This window comes from Sus scrofa, chromosome 12 (genome assembly GCF_054392235.1).
Source record: "Sus scrofa isolate SSC_HxYL_T2T_F1_AM1 chromosome 12, Sscrofa_HxYL_maternal_Yorkshire_Landrace_v2.0, whole genome shotgun sequence".
NCBI classification, from domain to species: Eukaryota; Metazoa; Chordata; class Mammalia; order Artiodactyla; family Suidae; genus Sus; species Sus scrofa.
The window spans coordinates 25,885,297-25,899,386 of record NC_139394.1 but is presented as its reverse complement, the minus strand read 5'-3'; the positions used below and the strand labels follow the sequence as shown (position 1 = coordinate 25,899,386).

The window sequence follows — 14,090 nt, the reverse complement described above, 5'->3', positions numbered from 1 at the left end:
TCTTTGAAATGAGAGTCATAGCAGGTCACACCCTTGCTTGAAAGCCTCCGAAGACTCATTGCTTTGAGAATGAAACTCAAATTCTTCTCTAGTAGAAGTAAAGAGAATGGCAATTCGCATGAGACATGGATGTTGGTGGGCTTTCACTCTGTGTGAGAAAAGACCCCAAAATAGTTGGATGATAAGGACATGGACGAGGATGGTGATATTACAGCTCTCTCTAAGGAGTATCAGCTCAATGACTAAATCTGTGGACTTGAGATCCAGCAAAGAAAAAAGAAAAGGATTTCCCGTCTTGGCACGGCAGAAACGAATCTGGCTAGGAACCATGAGGTTGCGGGTTCGGTCCCTGGCCTTGCTCAGTGGGTTAAGGATCCGGCGTTGCCGAAAGCTGTGGTGTAGGTCGCAGACGTGGCTCAGATCCCGTGTTGATGTGGCTCTGGCATAGGCCGGCGACTACGGCTCTGATTAGACCCCTAGCCTGGGAACCTTCATATGCCACAGGAGCGGCCCTAGAAAGGCAAAAAAGAAAAAAAAAAAAACAAACAAAAAAAAACAAGAATGTATATTGTGTGTGTGAGAGAGAGAGAGACTGGGACACTTTGCTAGACAGCAGAAATTGACAGAACGTTGTAAATCAACTATACTTTAAATTATTTTTTTAATTTAAACTCTTTATTTTGATCCCCAAGGCCCAGGCTGGTCTGGCCACCCCCACACCCTTCCCACCTTGTCTCCTACCACTCCCGCCTATCTTTTGCTCAATGGGCTCCAGCAGGAAAAAAAGGAAGACTTCCGCCCAGTGTGCAATTTCCCAAGCCATTCATATATTTATTCATTCATTCAAACTCCTGTATTGAATCGCTGCCACACATGCAGCATTGATTAGATATGGAGATACAGAGCTAAAGAGGGGCTTACAGTCCAGTGGGGGAGGCAGACAGATAGTAGAGATAGGCAAGCAGGGGCCTGGGACACTTGGGAAAGGCTTCACAGCCTTGAGCGCAGACTTCAAGGAGGCGTCCAAGTTCACTGAGCAAAAGCCAGGGTCAGAATTTTCAGCTGAGGGGTTGATGTGTGCCAAGGCAATAACCCTGAAAGAGTAGGGGCTGCTTGGTGGGTGGGGAGACGTGTGTGTGTGTGTGTCCAGGGCGGGGGGGGGGGGTCCAGGAGCATGCTGGGAAATGCGCTGGGACCGGGAAGCAAGGGTCAGGCCATGAATGGACTTGGAAGCCTCATGAGGGCTTTGGATTTATCTTTAGGCCACCAGGCGACAGCCAAGATTTTAAAGCAGAGAGGGGCGTAATCAGATTTGTGTTTTAGAAGGAGCTCTCTGGCAGCAGCGTAGATGATAGATTAGAGAGAGGACAGACTGGAGTCAAAGAGCCCGACCAGTTCCGGAAAGAAATAATAATAGACCTGAACTAGGGCAGGAACGGCCAGAGAGTGAGAGGTGGGCACATCCCAGGTAAGACTGTCTGGACCTTGGGGCCACATGAATACGGAAAAGAGAAGGCAGAAAAGAGGGAGGTGGAGGCTAATACCCTGAGGATGTCAGGCCAGGGTGACGGCGAGGGTGGTCAGCCTGGAGTGGGTGTGGAGCATTCAGCCTGGGCACGTTCTGATGCAGGCAGGGAGGTCTGGCTGACAGCTGGGGACCAGGCTGTGCTTGGGAATAAGATGCCGATTGAAACAGAGGCCCAAGAGATGCTGAGAGCATGGGTCTCAGCGGAGGTCCCGGGTCTCCCAGGGACTCTGCCTCTCACAACAGCCCCCAGAGGACTGTCCCTGAACTGGGGGCTGGGGGCGGGGACATAGGGGTAGGAAGCTCTATCGTCACCCCTGCAGAATTCAGGGGAGGCTGGAGGGCAGAGGGAAAGAGGCAGGGCCAGGAACCATGGACAGCAGGATCCCCTGGGTTATGGAATCCTTCCTTTAACTATACAGAGGGTCTCAGAAATCATCTCTAGCTGGAGTTCCCTGGTGGCCTAGTAGGTTAAGGATGCAGCCTTGTCACTGCTGTGGCTCAGGTCCCTGCTGTGGTGCAAGTTAGATCCCTGACCCAAGAACTTCTGCATGATGCAGGTGCACCCAAAAAAGAGGGGGGAAAAAAGAAAAGAAAAGAAAGAAAGAAATCATCCCATTGGCCAAAGCCTCACAAATGGGAAACAGGCCTGGGTGGGTACGATGGCCTGGCTAAAACTACCCCTTAAGTTGGTCCCACTCTGAGTTGGGAAACTTGCTTCTCGTTCACGTGCAAATCCGTCCGTTTCCACAGAACCTGAAACCCCACTCCCCACCACTACCCTGAGTGAGACAGAGGGGACCGCCGGAGCCCCAGGTCAAAGGGGAGGGTTTCGCGGAGGCCTGGAGACCCCTGAGGCTCTCCCTTCCCACCTTCTGAAAGCACCCTCTCCCTAGAGAGCACCGCCCTGCAGGCCACCTGAGGACACTGGCTCCTCCTAGTGGTCACAAAGACCATTGCTCTGGGTCCCAGGTCAGCATAGCGTCCAAGCCCGTGGATCACAGGACCTCAGCTCCCTCGGGACTGCCCTCCAAAAGGGGCCCTGTCCCAGGTCCTGGTCCCGCAACAGATACTCTACCTGCCTCTGTAGAGGACATTCATCCTCACTGGAGCTGCTGGACCCCAGCAAGACACTCTCCTCTGGGCCAGATTCCTGGGCCACAACTGATGTGTTTCCAGGGCTTAGGACCCATATCCACATGCGCTCGCCAGACTGAAAGCTCCTAGAGGCAAGACCAATGCTTACTTCAGCTCTTAAGAGTCTGATATAACCCCCCCCCAGGTACCGGTTGTTCAATGAAAGTCATCCCCACTCTGATCCCCCCCTTCCACGCACTCCCAGGACCAGCATCCCCTGAACCTCTCAGTTTCAGTTCATCATGAACCTCTCTCTTTTAAAAAACCCATACGACTCTGCGTGGCTGGTGCAATTCCCTCCAGGCTTCAGTGGAAATGGAGAAGCACCTCCCAGAACTGCATCCAGCTATGGTCGAGGGGGGGCGGGGGGCAGGACGGGTGTGTTAAACCCAGCCCCCAGCCCTCCCGGCTCCAGCGCCATCCCCAACTCCTTCCCTGCCCCTCTACCCCACCTCAGAGGACAGAGGTGAATCAGAATCCTCACCAGCACTTCCCAGACCCCACCCGTTTCTTTTGCCACGTGGACTTGTAAAAGTTGAAGATTTTTGCTTATTCAACAATTCTGGGACAGGAGAGGGGGTGCAATTTTCATGATTTTTCCTCTTTTTTTGGTAAAGAGCCAATTGCATGTGGCATCCAACTGAGGTGGTCCTATGCATGAAAACAACCTAAATGTCCATCGGTAGATGAATGGATGAAGAAGATGGGGTATATATACACAATGGAATATTACTCAGCCATAAAAAAGGACAAAATCATGCCATTTGCAGCAACATGGATGGAACTAGAGACTCTCATACTAAGTGAAGTAAGTCAGAAAGAGAAAGACAAATACCATATGATATCATTTATATCTGGAATCTAATATGAGGCACAAATGAAACTTTCCACAGAAAAGAAACTCATGGACTTGGAGAACAGACTTGTGGTTGGGGAGGGGGAGGGAGTGGGATGGACTGGGAATCTGGGGTTAATAGATGCAGACTATTGCTTTTGGAATGGATAAGCCATGAGATCCTGCTGTATAGCCCTGGGAACTATATCTAGTCACTTATGATGAAGCATGATAATATGAGAAAAAGAATGTATATATGTATGTGTGACTGGGTCACTTTGCTGTATGACAAAACTAACAGCACACTGTAAACCAGCTATAATGGGGAAAAAATCCCTTTCAAAAGAAATAAAGTTTAGAAAAAAAGAAAGGGGCCTGTGTGAGGAGGGCATCCTGCCTGGGGACAGGGGTTGGCTGTGAGGACAGCAACTCACATTTGCACAAGTCCTGAGGTTGCTTTTGTGTATCGACTTTGAACTTGAGAGGTAAGTTCATGTCCATTTAGCAGAGGAGGAAACTGAGGCAAATGCATTGCTCAGGATCACAGAATTGGCAGTAGCGACAAAGCTGAGACCTAAAGCCTCCTGGTTCTCAAGTTCAGTGTCTCTACGCTGCAACAGAGTTGCTCTCTTGACCAAATCTGTGGCTTTTCAGAGACCGGTTTAGGACCTAAGGCTGGGTGACCTGGAAAGAAGGATTCACAGACTGACTCGGACACAAGAGCCCCCCTGGAATGCCCGGGACAGCACCTCCCCGCTCCAGGTGAGTTGGGTGCTGGGTCGGGGGAGGGCAGGGCAATATTATTACCAAAGTCCCTTGAGAACTAGAATCCTAAGGAGGGTTTGGACCTGTAGAGGCTGCAGTCACGCCACTGCCAGAAACACCACCCAAAGCAAGGGAGGAGGGAGGAAGAAATGCTTCAATTTTTCTCACACCCCACCTCTCCCAGTTCTTCCCCTTGGCCTAACCCACCTGGAAGTAGATGGCAGGTGACCTGGGTTGAGGCAGGCCAAAGAGCTGGCCACCCCATCTACAGGACAGGACCGAGAAATGGATCTGGGGATCCGGGGTTACCCTAAGAGGGACCAGCATGTTTATATACACTTAGGGTTTCAAGAGTCTAACACAGCACCTGATGATACACAGCAGGCACTCAAGAAACACTTAAGTGGGAGCTCCCATTGTGGCACAGGGGAAGTGAATCTGACTAGCATCCATGAGGATGCGGGTTCGATCCCTGGTGTCGCCCAGTGGGTCCAGGATCCAGCGCTGCCACGAGCTGCAGTGTAGGTCTCAGGCATGGCTTAGATCTCACATTACGCCACCTGCAGCTGCATCTCAGATTTGATCCTTCACCTGGGAACGTCCACACGCCACAGTGTGGCCTTAAAAAGAAAAAAAAAATCATGTCTTCCTCCTTAGCTTTCCTTGTTCTTATTTTCTGCAAATCTTATTAGCAGATGTCAGACCTGAATTGATTCTCTATTTTTGTCTCCTATTATCCATTTCCAGGTTTTTGTTCTCTTTTCTGGGAGGGATTTTATCTCCTCATCCCTTTATTGAATTTTTTGTTTTAAGTTTTATCTCAAAATTTTAATCTCCAAAAGCTTTTTAATGTTTTCAATAATTCATTCAGGAAACACAAAGAATCTGCTATATGCAGGAATTCTTCTAAGTGTTAAGGATATAACGGTGAAGAAAGACAAAAACCTTTGCTCTTAGGAGCTTATTTATACTCTACTTCCTTTTTTGAGATGTCAACTTTATTGAGAAAATGAACCTATTTAAGTGTGATAAAATTTGATAACATGTGACAAATTAATACACCCGTGTAACCACCACCACAATCAAGGTATAGACAATTCTTGAAGTTCCCGTTGTGGTGCAGTAGAAATGAATCCAACTAGTGTTCGTGAGGATGCGGGTTCGACCCCTGGCCTCGCTCGAAGGATCTAGTGTGGCTGTGAGCTGTGGTATAGATCGGATCCCGAGTTGCTGTGGCTATGGTGTAGGCTGGCAGCTATAGCTCTGATTGGACCCCTAGCCTGGGAACCTCCATATGCTGTGGATGCCGCCCTAAAAAGATATACATATGTATGCAGACAATTCTCATCACCTCAGAAAGTTCCCTTGAGCCATTCTGCAGTCAATTATCCTAGTTCCAAGCACCCACTAATCTGCTTTTTGACACTATAGACTCTTTTCTTGAGTTTCATATAAATAGAACTTTACAATTTTCACTCTTTTGCACCTGAATTCTTTCACTCAGAATAGTGGTTTTGAGACTTTCCTGTTACAGCTCACTGCTGGGTAGCATTCCAGTGATAGTAAACCACAGCTTTCTTTCTTTTATTTATTTTTTTTATTTTTTTTTTATTTTTTTGCCTTTTCTAGGGCTGCTCCCGTGGCATGTGGAGGTTCCCAGGCTAGGGGTTGAATCGGAGCTGTAGCTGTTGGCCTACACCACAGCCACAGCAACACCAACACCAGATCCAAGCCGCGTCTGAGACCTACACCACAGCTCATGGCAACGTTGGATCCTTAACCCACTGAGCAAGGCCAGGGATCAAACCCGCAACCTCATGGTTCCTAGTCAAATTCATTAACCACTGAGCCATGACGGGAACTCCTAAAATTTTTAGGCTTTTTTACATGCACAATAAATAAAAGCCATTTTACTTGATCTTTTCCAATCTGTATGCCTCTTCTTATTTATTTTTTTGTGCCTGTTACAGCTATTGTACTGGTAAAGACCTCCTCATGTTGAACAGAAGTGATGGGAGTGGGCCTCTTTGCCTTGTTCTTGAATTGGGGAGAAAACATCTTTCATCGCTACCTGTTTTTCTTAATGGCATCTTGTTCTAGTTTCATGGATGGTAGGATCTTTCTTTTTATCTGAGGATACCAATTATAGGGTTGGTCGGTTGGCTTAGATTTTCTCTGCTCTTTGCCTTGACTCTGAGTCTGCCAAGTGTTTTGTTTGTGTTGCTTTTGTTTTGTTTTTGTTTTGCTTCGCTGTTTTTGTTTGGTTTGTTTTCCTCTTTCATTTTATGGCTTTTCTCAAATGGACTTAACGTCACTTGTCTGTGCATATTGGAAAGGGAGGGAGTGCAGTCTGCAAATCTTTTCTTCCGGGATACTTGGCTGCCCAGCAAAAGAATACACTTTCTCGCCTCTTCTGTAACTAGATGAGGTCATGCAACCAAGTTTTCAGCACGAAAATGAAGTGGAATTTCTCTGTGCTGCTTCTGCCTCATTTGCTTACAACAAAATTGCTGCCCTGATTTTCCTCTTTTCCCTTCCTGCAAGCTGGAACACAGATGGCCCATGATTAAATAAAGACAATCTTTTAGGGGATGACAAACCCATGAAAGGAAACTAGGTCTGTGAATGACCTGTGGAACAAAGAGAAACTTAAATTCTATCATCTTTAGCCCACTGTGTTTGGGGGTCTCCTTGGTACAACAAATCAGACTTTGCTCTAACGAATATCCCAACTTAAACAAGCACTGAAAAGCTGGTTGGAAGCGTCTTGTGTGTGTCCAGTGGCGAGTGGCACTCCAAGCCAGGGGCTCTCCAGGGGTGGTCGCGGTCACCCTGGGGTCTTTGAAGCCCTTTCAGGGGGTACGTAAAATCAAAATTATTTTCATGATGATACTAAATCAGGACTTACCTTTTTCACTCTCCTTCTCTCCTGAGTGTCAGTAGAGTTTTCCAGAGGCTTCATGACCTGTGAAAGTGCAACAGAATAAATGAAGAACCCGAGACTTGCAAAAATGTAATGCAATCCACCCTTATCACTAAATATTTTTATTTGGGAAACCATAGTTATTTTTAATAAAAATACATGAACACATAATGAGTTTATTATTGTTACCTTCAAATGAGTAAGTAATTATTTTCTTAATTTTTTAAATTTTGAGTCTCTGTAAACCATCTTTTAAGGGCTCTTTGGGGTATTTAACAACTTTAAAGAACATAGAAGGATCTGGAGTTCCTATTGTGGCTCAGTGGGTTAAGAATCTGACTAGTGGGAGTTCTCGTCGTGGCGCAGTGGTTAACGAATCCGACTAGGAACCATGAGGTTGCGGGTTCGGTCCCTGCCCTTGCTCAGTGGGTTAACGATCCGGCGTTGCCGTGAGCTGTGGTGTAGGTTGCAGACTCGGCTTGGATCCTGCGTTGCTGCGGCTCTGGCTCCAATTGGACCCCTAGCCTGGGAACTTCCATAGGCCTCGGGAGTGGCCCAAGAAATAGCAAAAAGACAAAAAAAAAAAAAAAAAAAAAAAAAAAAAGAATCTGACTAGTATTCATGAGGCTACAGGTTCTCCCTGGCCTCCCTCAGTGGGTTAAGGATCCAGCATTGCTGCAGCCTCCAGCATAGGCTGCAAATGTGGCTTGGATCCTGCATTGCTGAGGCTGTGGTATAGGTCTGCAGATTTGACCCCTACCCCAGGAACCTCCATGTGCTGCTTGTGCAGCCCTAAAAAGAAAAAAAAAAAAAAAAAAAACACATAGAAGGGTCCTAAAATCAAAAAGCTTAAGAATCATTGCATGAAGGATTTCTTTCCTTGGGGATTTCAGACTGTCAGGATCTGCAGGTTTTCTCCTGCTTGGAAACTTCCAGGGACTTCTCATTGCACTTAAAACAAAACTTTTGGAGTTCCCATCATGGCTCAGTGGTTAATGAATCCGACTAGGAACCATGAGGTTGCCGGTTCAATCCCTGGCTTTGCTCAGTGGGTTGAGGAACTGGCGTTGCCATGAGCTGTGGTGTAGGTCGCGGACACAGCTCGGATCTGGCGTTGCTGTGGCTGGGCCACAGACCGGCGGCTACAGCTCTGATTAGACCCCTAGCCTAGGAACCTCCATATGCCACAGGTGCGGTCTTAAAAAAAGGTAAAAAGACCAAAAATAAATAAATAAATAATAAAAACAAACAAAAATAAAACCACTTTTCAGCGAAGCCTATATCTGGTGCTTGCTCATTTCACCATTGTATTGTGGGTAGCTCTCCCAGTCCTATATATTCATTTTGCTTCAGTCACATTCAGTTTCTCAGTGCACCGAGGCCCAGCCTGCCTTAAGGTCTTTGCACTGTAGGAAATCAGCTCCAGCACGGTGCTCTCCCAACCTGACATGGCTCTCACACAGTCCATATCAGCAAGGCTGGAACCTCAGTAGAATCTCTCTTGCAGCGGGGAGTTCCCGTCGTGGCGCAGTGGTTAACGAATCCGACTAGGAACCATGAGGTTGCAGGTTCGATCCCTGCCCTTGCTCAGTGGGTTAATGATCCGGCGTTGCCCTGAGCTGTGGTGTATGTAGATCGCAGACGCGGCTCGGATCCCACGTTGCTGTGGCTCTGGCATAGGCTGGCAGCTACAGCTCCGATTGGACCCCTAGCCTGGGAACCTCCATATGCCACAGGAGTGGCCTAAGAAATGGCAAAAAGACAAAAAAAAAAAAAAAAAAAAAAAAAAAAAAGAATCTGTCTTGCAGAATGCCTTGTGATCCTCCTGGGACAAAAGGGAGCCTTGTGAGACGCTGCTACGAGGCCGTTTCTCACTCATTCCCTATCTGCCGGCAGAGCTGTCATGAGATGCTTTCTCACAGCCTCTGAGTTCTGATGAGGTCTGAGGCTTTCTGCCTCAGCCCCACCCCTCCTCCAAGGATACAGCAGCAAACTCTAACCCCGCTTAGCTGCAGCAGGACGCTGGCTCCTTGGCAACAGGGTGTCCTCACACTTGTCCCTGTTTGTTTCAGTGTCACCCTACACAAGGGCCACTAGGAGGTGGCACCTTGGGCTACTCTTCCTTTCAGTGCCTAGGTAAGCAAGGAACTGCCTGAATCGAAAAAGGGCTCCTTGGGGAGAACTTGTCCCAAGCACCATGGCCCCATCCTCAAGTTATGGGGTAGCGGCTCTTCCATTATGGGAGCCATCATTGTTCTCGTTTTATTAAAAGGCTTATGGAAAGTGTGAATGTTTCTCTCACCTCTGTTCTCTTTTTCTTTCTTTTCTTTTTTGTTTTTTGTTTGTTTGTTTGTTTGTTTTTTGTTTTCAGGGCTGCACCTGCAGCATACAGAGGTTCCCTGGTCTAGGGGCTGAATTGGAACTGTACCCACCAGCCTACACCGCAGCCACAGCAATGCCAGATCCACACCATAGCTCATTGGCGACACAGGATCCTTAACCCACTGAGCGAGGCCAGGGATCGAACTTGCGTCCTCATGGATGCTAGTCAGATTCATTTACGTTGAGCCACAATGGGAATGCCTCACCTCTGTTTTCAAATGAACATTAAAGAGGGAAATAAATAAATAATACAACTGCAAGGGCTCCTCATCTCTTTACCGTCACACCTTGCCTGGAGATGGACATGCAGATGTTAATCCCTCTGCTTGAAGGCTCTCTCCCACCCTACCCAACCTTTCAAGTCTAACTGCTTTACATCTTGCCCTAAATGTCACCTCCTCAGGGAGGCCTCCTTGACCAGCTTGCCCGGAACAGACCCCTTGTGTCAGACTCTGTTGGTTGCATCCTACATCCACTCTCCCTTGCATCCTGTTCCCTGCTACCAAGAACCCCAATTTCTTTTTTTCTTTTTAGGGCTGCATCCTGGGCATATGGAGGTTCCCAGGATAGGGGTCTAATTGGAGCTACAGCTGGCCTACACCACAACCACAGCAATGGAGGATCTGAGCCGCATCTGCAACCTACACCACAGCTCACGGCAATGCCGGATCCTTAACCCACTGAGCGAGGGCAGGGATTGAACCTTCATCCTCATGGATGCTAGTCAGATTCGTTTCTAGTGAGCCACAACAGGAACTCCAAGAACCCCAATTTTGATTTGCCAGCATATTACACAGTCATGCAGTTTAGGAGAAGCCAGACTTCCCCAGTCCTAGAAGTTGAATCTTGGCTCATTGAATTCCAACATCGCAATGCCATTCCTTTGCCAATGACTGTCTAGAAATGGGAAGACAATGCAATTCTGCCCAATAACACATAGGTGGATGTCTGCTTGGGGGCTTCTGGAAACCTTGACCTCCCTCTTAGGAAGGAACCCAAAAATGTGCCATGTCCTTTCCCTGCCTTCTGGCCTTTGATTGTTGTTGTGTGAGAATGTTAATCTTGGACCTTCCACAGTTATCTTGTGTCCTTGTGGGGACAAGGGTGAGGCCAAAAGTCAACATCTCAAGATGGCAAAGCTAAAAGATGGAAAGATTCTGCATCAGTGATGGCCTTCATGAGCCACTAAATTAGTGGCTCTACTCTGGGAATTGTTATTTGATCCACTTCTTTAATAAGTCGCTGGAGTCCACTTTTCTGTTACCTACAATCAAAACTTCTCTTACTGATTCACCATCTTCCTATTGTCTACTTCCATCATGAAGGGGGTCAAAATTCCATATCGTTTATTTCTTTGTGTACTTGTCTTTGTCTGTCTATGTCTTCCCTCGGCCCAGATTGTAACCTCCATGAGGACAGCAACCTTCCCCATCTTTCTCATTACCGTATCCCCAGTATTCAGCATGACCCAAGAAGCTGTCAATATCTGTGTGCTAAATGAAGAAAAAGAGATGCTTTCCTATAATTAGGTGCTTTCATGACCACACCTCCCAGGTTGGCACTGAGCCTGAAAGTAGAACCAACATTTTTCTTCTTTTTTTTTTTTTCTTTTTTTTTAGTCACACCTGCAGCATGTGGAAGTTCCCAGGCCAGAGATCGAACTTGCACCATGGCAGAAACCAGAGCTACAGCAGTGACATGCTGGATCCTTAACTTGCTGGGCCACCAGCATCAACTTTTGTTCAGATAGTACTTACAGGTCACACATTGCCACAGCTTGGAAACAGCATGGGCTATGGTATCAGGCCTATCAGTCATGTATCCACTGTGTGACTGTAAGCAAGTTGCTTGACTTCTCTGAATCTCCATTTCTTCATTTCCAAAATGGGAGGATGAACACAGGGTTAAATAAGATTATGTGTTTATGAAACAACTGGTGCACAGTCACTGTGCAAGATGTATTTGTCCTTGGCTCCAACCTGCACACCCGAGTGGGAAGAAGAGCTGAAGGGGTAAATGCTCTGGGTAGCAATAAACTGGATCCACTCCTAAAGCACCAAGGCTGCTCTTGCCCTAATTTTTGCACAATTGTATCAGTCCCAGATACCTTCCTCTGTATCCTTATCCTTTATCCTCCCCACCTCTCCACCTACAACCAGCTCAGGTCCCCACAATGCCCTCTTGTCATGTGAGCTTTCTTGCTGCCTTTGCTTCCCAGGACACGAGGTGGAGAAGTGGGAAAAAATACAGGGCTGAAACCTAGATGTGTGTTCTGCTCTAGTCTGGTTCTAACTAGGGGTGAGGGACCACGAGCAGGCCCACTTAACCTCTGAACGTCACCTTCCTTATCTGTAGAGGGATAATGGGTGGTAATGATACTTGAGTGGAATGGTGTAGGTACAAAGACTGGAAAATTATAGAACATATAAAAATTAGTTTCTTTTCCTATTTTCAGCATTCCTGCTAGTGAGATTAGAACTGAAGCAGGTGGAGTTCCTGTCATGGTGCAGTGGAAATGAATCCGACTAGGAACCATGAGGTTGCGGGTTTGATCCCTGGCCTCACTCAGTGGGTTAAGGATCCGGCGTTGCCGTGACCTGTGGTGAAGGTCACAGATGTGGCTCAGATCCCCTATCTTGGGAACCTCCATATGCTGTGGGTGCGGCCCTAAAAAGCAAAAAAAAACAGTCGAAGCAGACAATGCAAAGGCTATTTTTGCAGGATTCTAGAGCATCCTGCCTTGTGTTTCTTGGCCACAGCCCGCCTACCCAGCCACTTCAACATCCTCCATTATTCATTCATTCAGCAAATACTTATTGAGTGTCCACTGTGTGCCAAGCACTGTTGTATGTTCTGGGAATAGAACAATGGAGAGAGCAGACTAAACATTCAGCTCTCATAGAGCTTGCATTCTGGTAGGCAGTGGAAAAGACTGTGGGCGGGTAAGGCAAACTCATACCACCTGAAGAGTGCTGCCATCCATAGCTCTGATCATTCATGCCAAGCGGGGGCAAAGAAGGGGGACAGAGAGGGTAGGAATGCAAGGAAAAGACGTTGAAAGAATTCAGTCCTACTAGAATCCAGAAATGGGCCTGGTTTCATTACAATTATGTGTCCATATACCAGTTGGGTAGTAGCCCAGCTAAGAAGGCAAAACCTGAATCTAATGATGAGGAAACATCAGACAAATGCAAAATGAGAAACATTCTTTTTTTTCCCCTCCCTGTTTTAATGTAATAAAAAGCAAGGAAAGTTGAAGACAAATTAAAGATGACTAAAGAGACATGAAAAATAAACACAAGACCTAATCTTGGACTGCATCCTGTATGGAGCAGGGGCGTGTGTGTGTGTGTGTGTGTGTGTGTGTGTGTGTGTGTGTGTGTAGACTGCTACGAAGTTCACTATTGGATCACTGGGGGGAAAGTGGAATGCAGAGAGTAGATGGAACTTATTAAAGATATATAAGAGGATATCCTTACTCTTAGAAAATACAGAGAGAGAAGCGAGGGAGGGAGAGGAGACAACGACTTATAAGATGTGAAAATTAATAAAGAGAAAGCTCATTTTACATTGAGCCAGGAAGGCCAGAAGAGGGAACTCTCACACCCTACCAATAGCTAGAGACCCAAGAGGAAGAGCTACCATTGCATCCCCAACAGGAAGAAGGGTACCACTTTTCTATCCAGTAGGAGGAAGGAAATTTTTCTCCTCGTCCAGCAACAGCCCAGCCAATAAGAGACCGTCACAATTCAGCCAATAAAAAGCCACTACACTTCAAATTCTGTTTCCTCTAACTCTTTGTTTATAACAGCCCCTCCCAGCTCCCCCTTCTCCAACATAAAAAAAGGTCTTTTTTGCTCTGCACAATTGCCTGCGGGGTGCCAAAGTTTGCATGTCCAGAATTGCAATTCAGTGATGTTCCCAAATAAACCCAATTTACTGGTAAAATAACTGGCTGTTTTGTTGTTTTAGAGCGACAAAGCAAATGGAGCAAATTGTCAGCAAAAGTTGAACCTTCAGTAAGGTTTTCACGTGTTCTTTGTACGATGCATGCAACCACTCCAAAGAGACTTTTAAAAAAAAAAAAAAAGTACCCATGGGACCCTAACTTTAAGCCCAACCCCTTTGCTAAATTGGTGCAAGACCCTGAATGAATCCCTTTCTATCTGGGCCTCATTTTCTAGTCCAGATGGTTTCTAACGTTCCCTGGCTATCCATGTCCCACAACTCAAAACACTTCTTTCTTTGGAAAGAAAAGAAGACAGCCCCTTCACCTCTCAGCCTACCGGTTACTTCACAACTTTCTCCAAAGTGATCAACCTTTCCTCTGCCCATCCTCGCCACCTACCAGCAGTCTCAGCCACTCTTTCCTAGAGCCTTAGGGCCCATCTTCGGGGGCTCTAGGATCGCTTCAGAACAGGCACGTGCATTTCTCTCCCAAGAAACTACAGCCCCCAAAAGGCTTTGCGGCAACCCTGGGCATTTAGTACCACCAAAGAGAAAAAGCTTTCAGCTCGGGCCGG

The 14,090-nt window shown here is 47.0% G+C and overlaps 1 long non-coding RNA gene across 1 annotated transcript; it reads right to left on the bottom strand.

The window, feature by feature from the left end:
- Positions 1-2,611: 2,611 nt before the first annotated feature.
- Positions 2,612-14,002, bottom strand: LOC106505435 (uncharacterized). The gene is made up of 3 exons (XR_002337165.2): positions 13,916-14,002; positions 7,171-7,227; positions 2,612-2,748 (listed from the first exon to the last, which is right to left on the bottom strand). It is a non-coding gene; the product is annotated as an uncharacterized LOC106505435 (long non-coding RNA).
- Between the last annotated feature and the right edge of the window lie 88 nt (positions 14,003-14,090).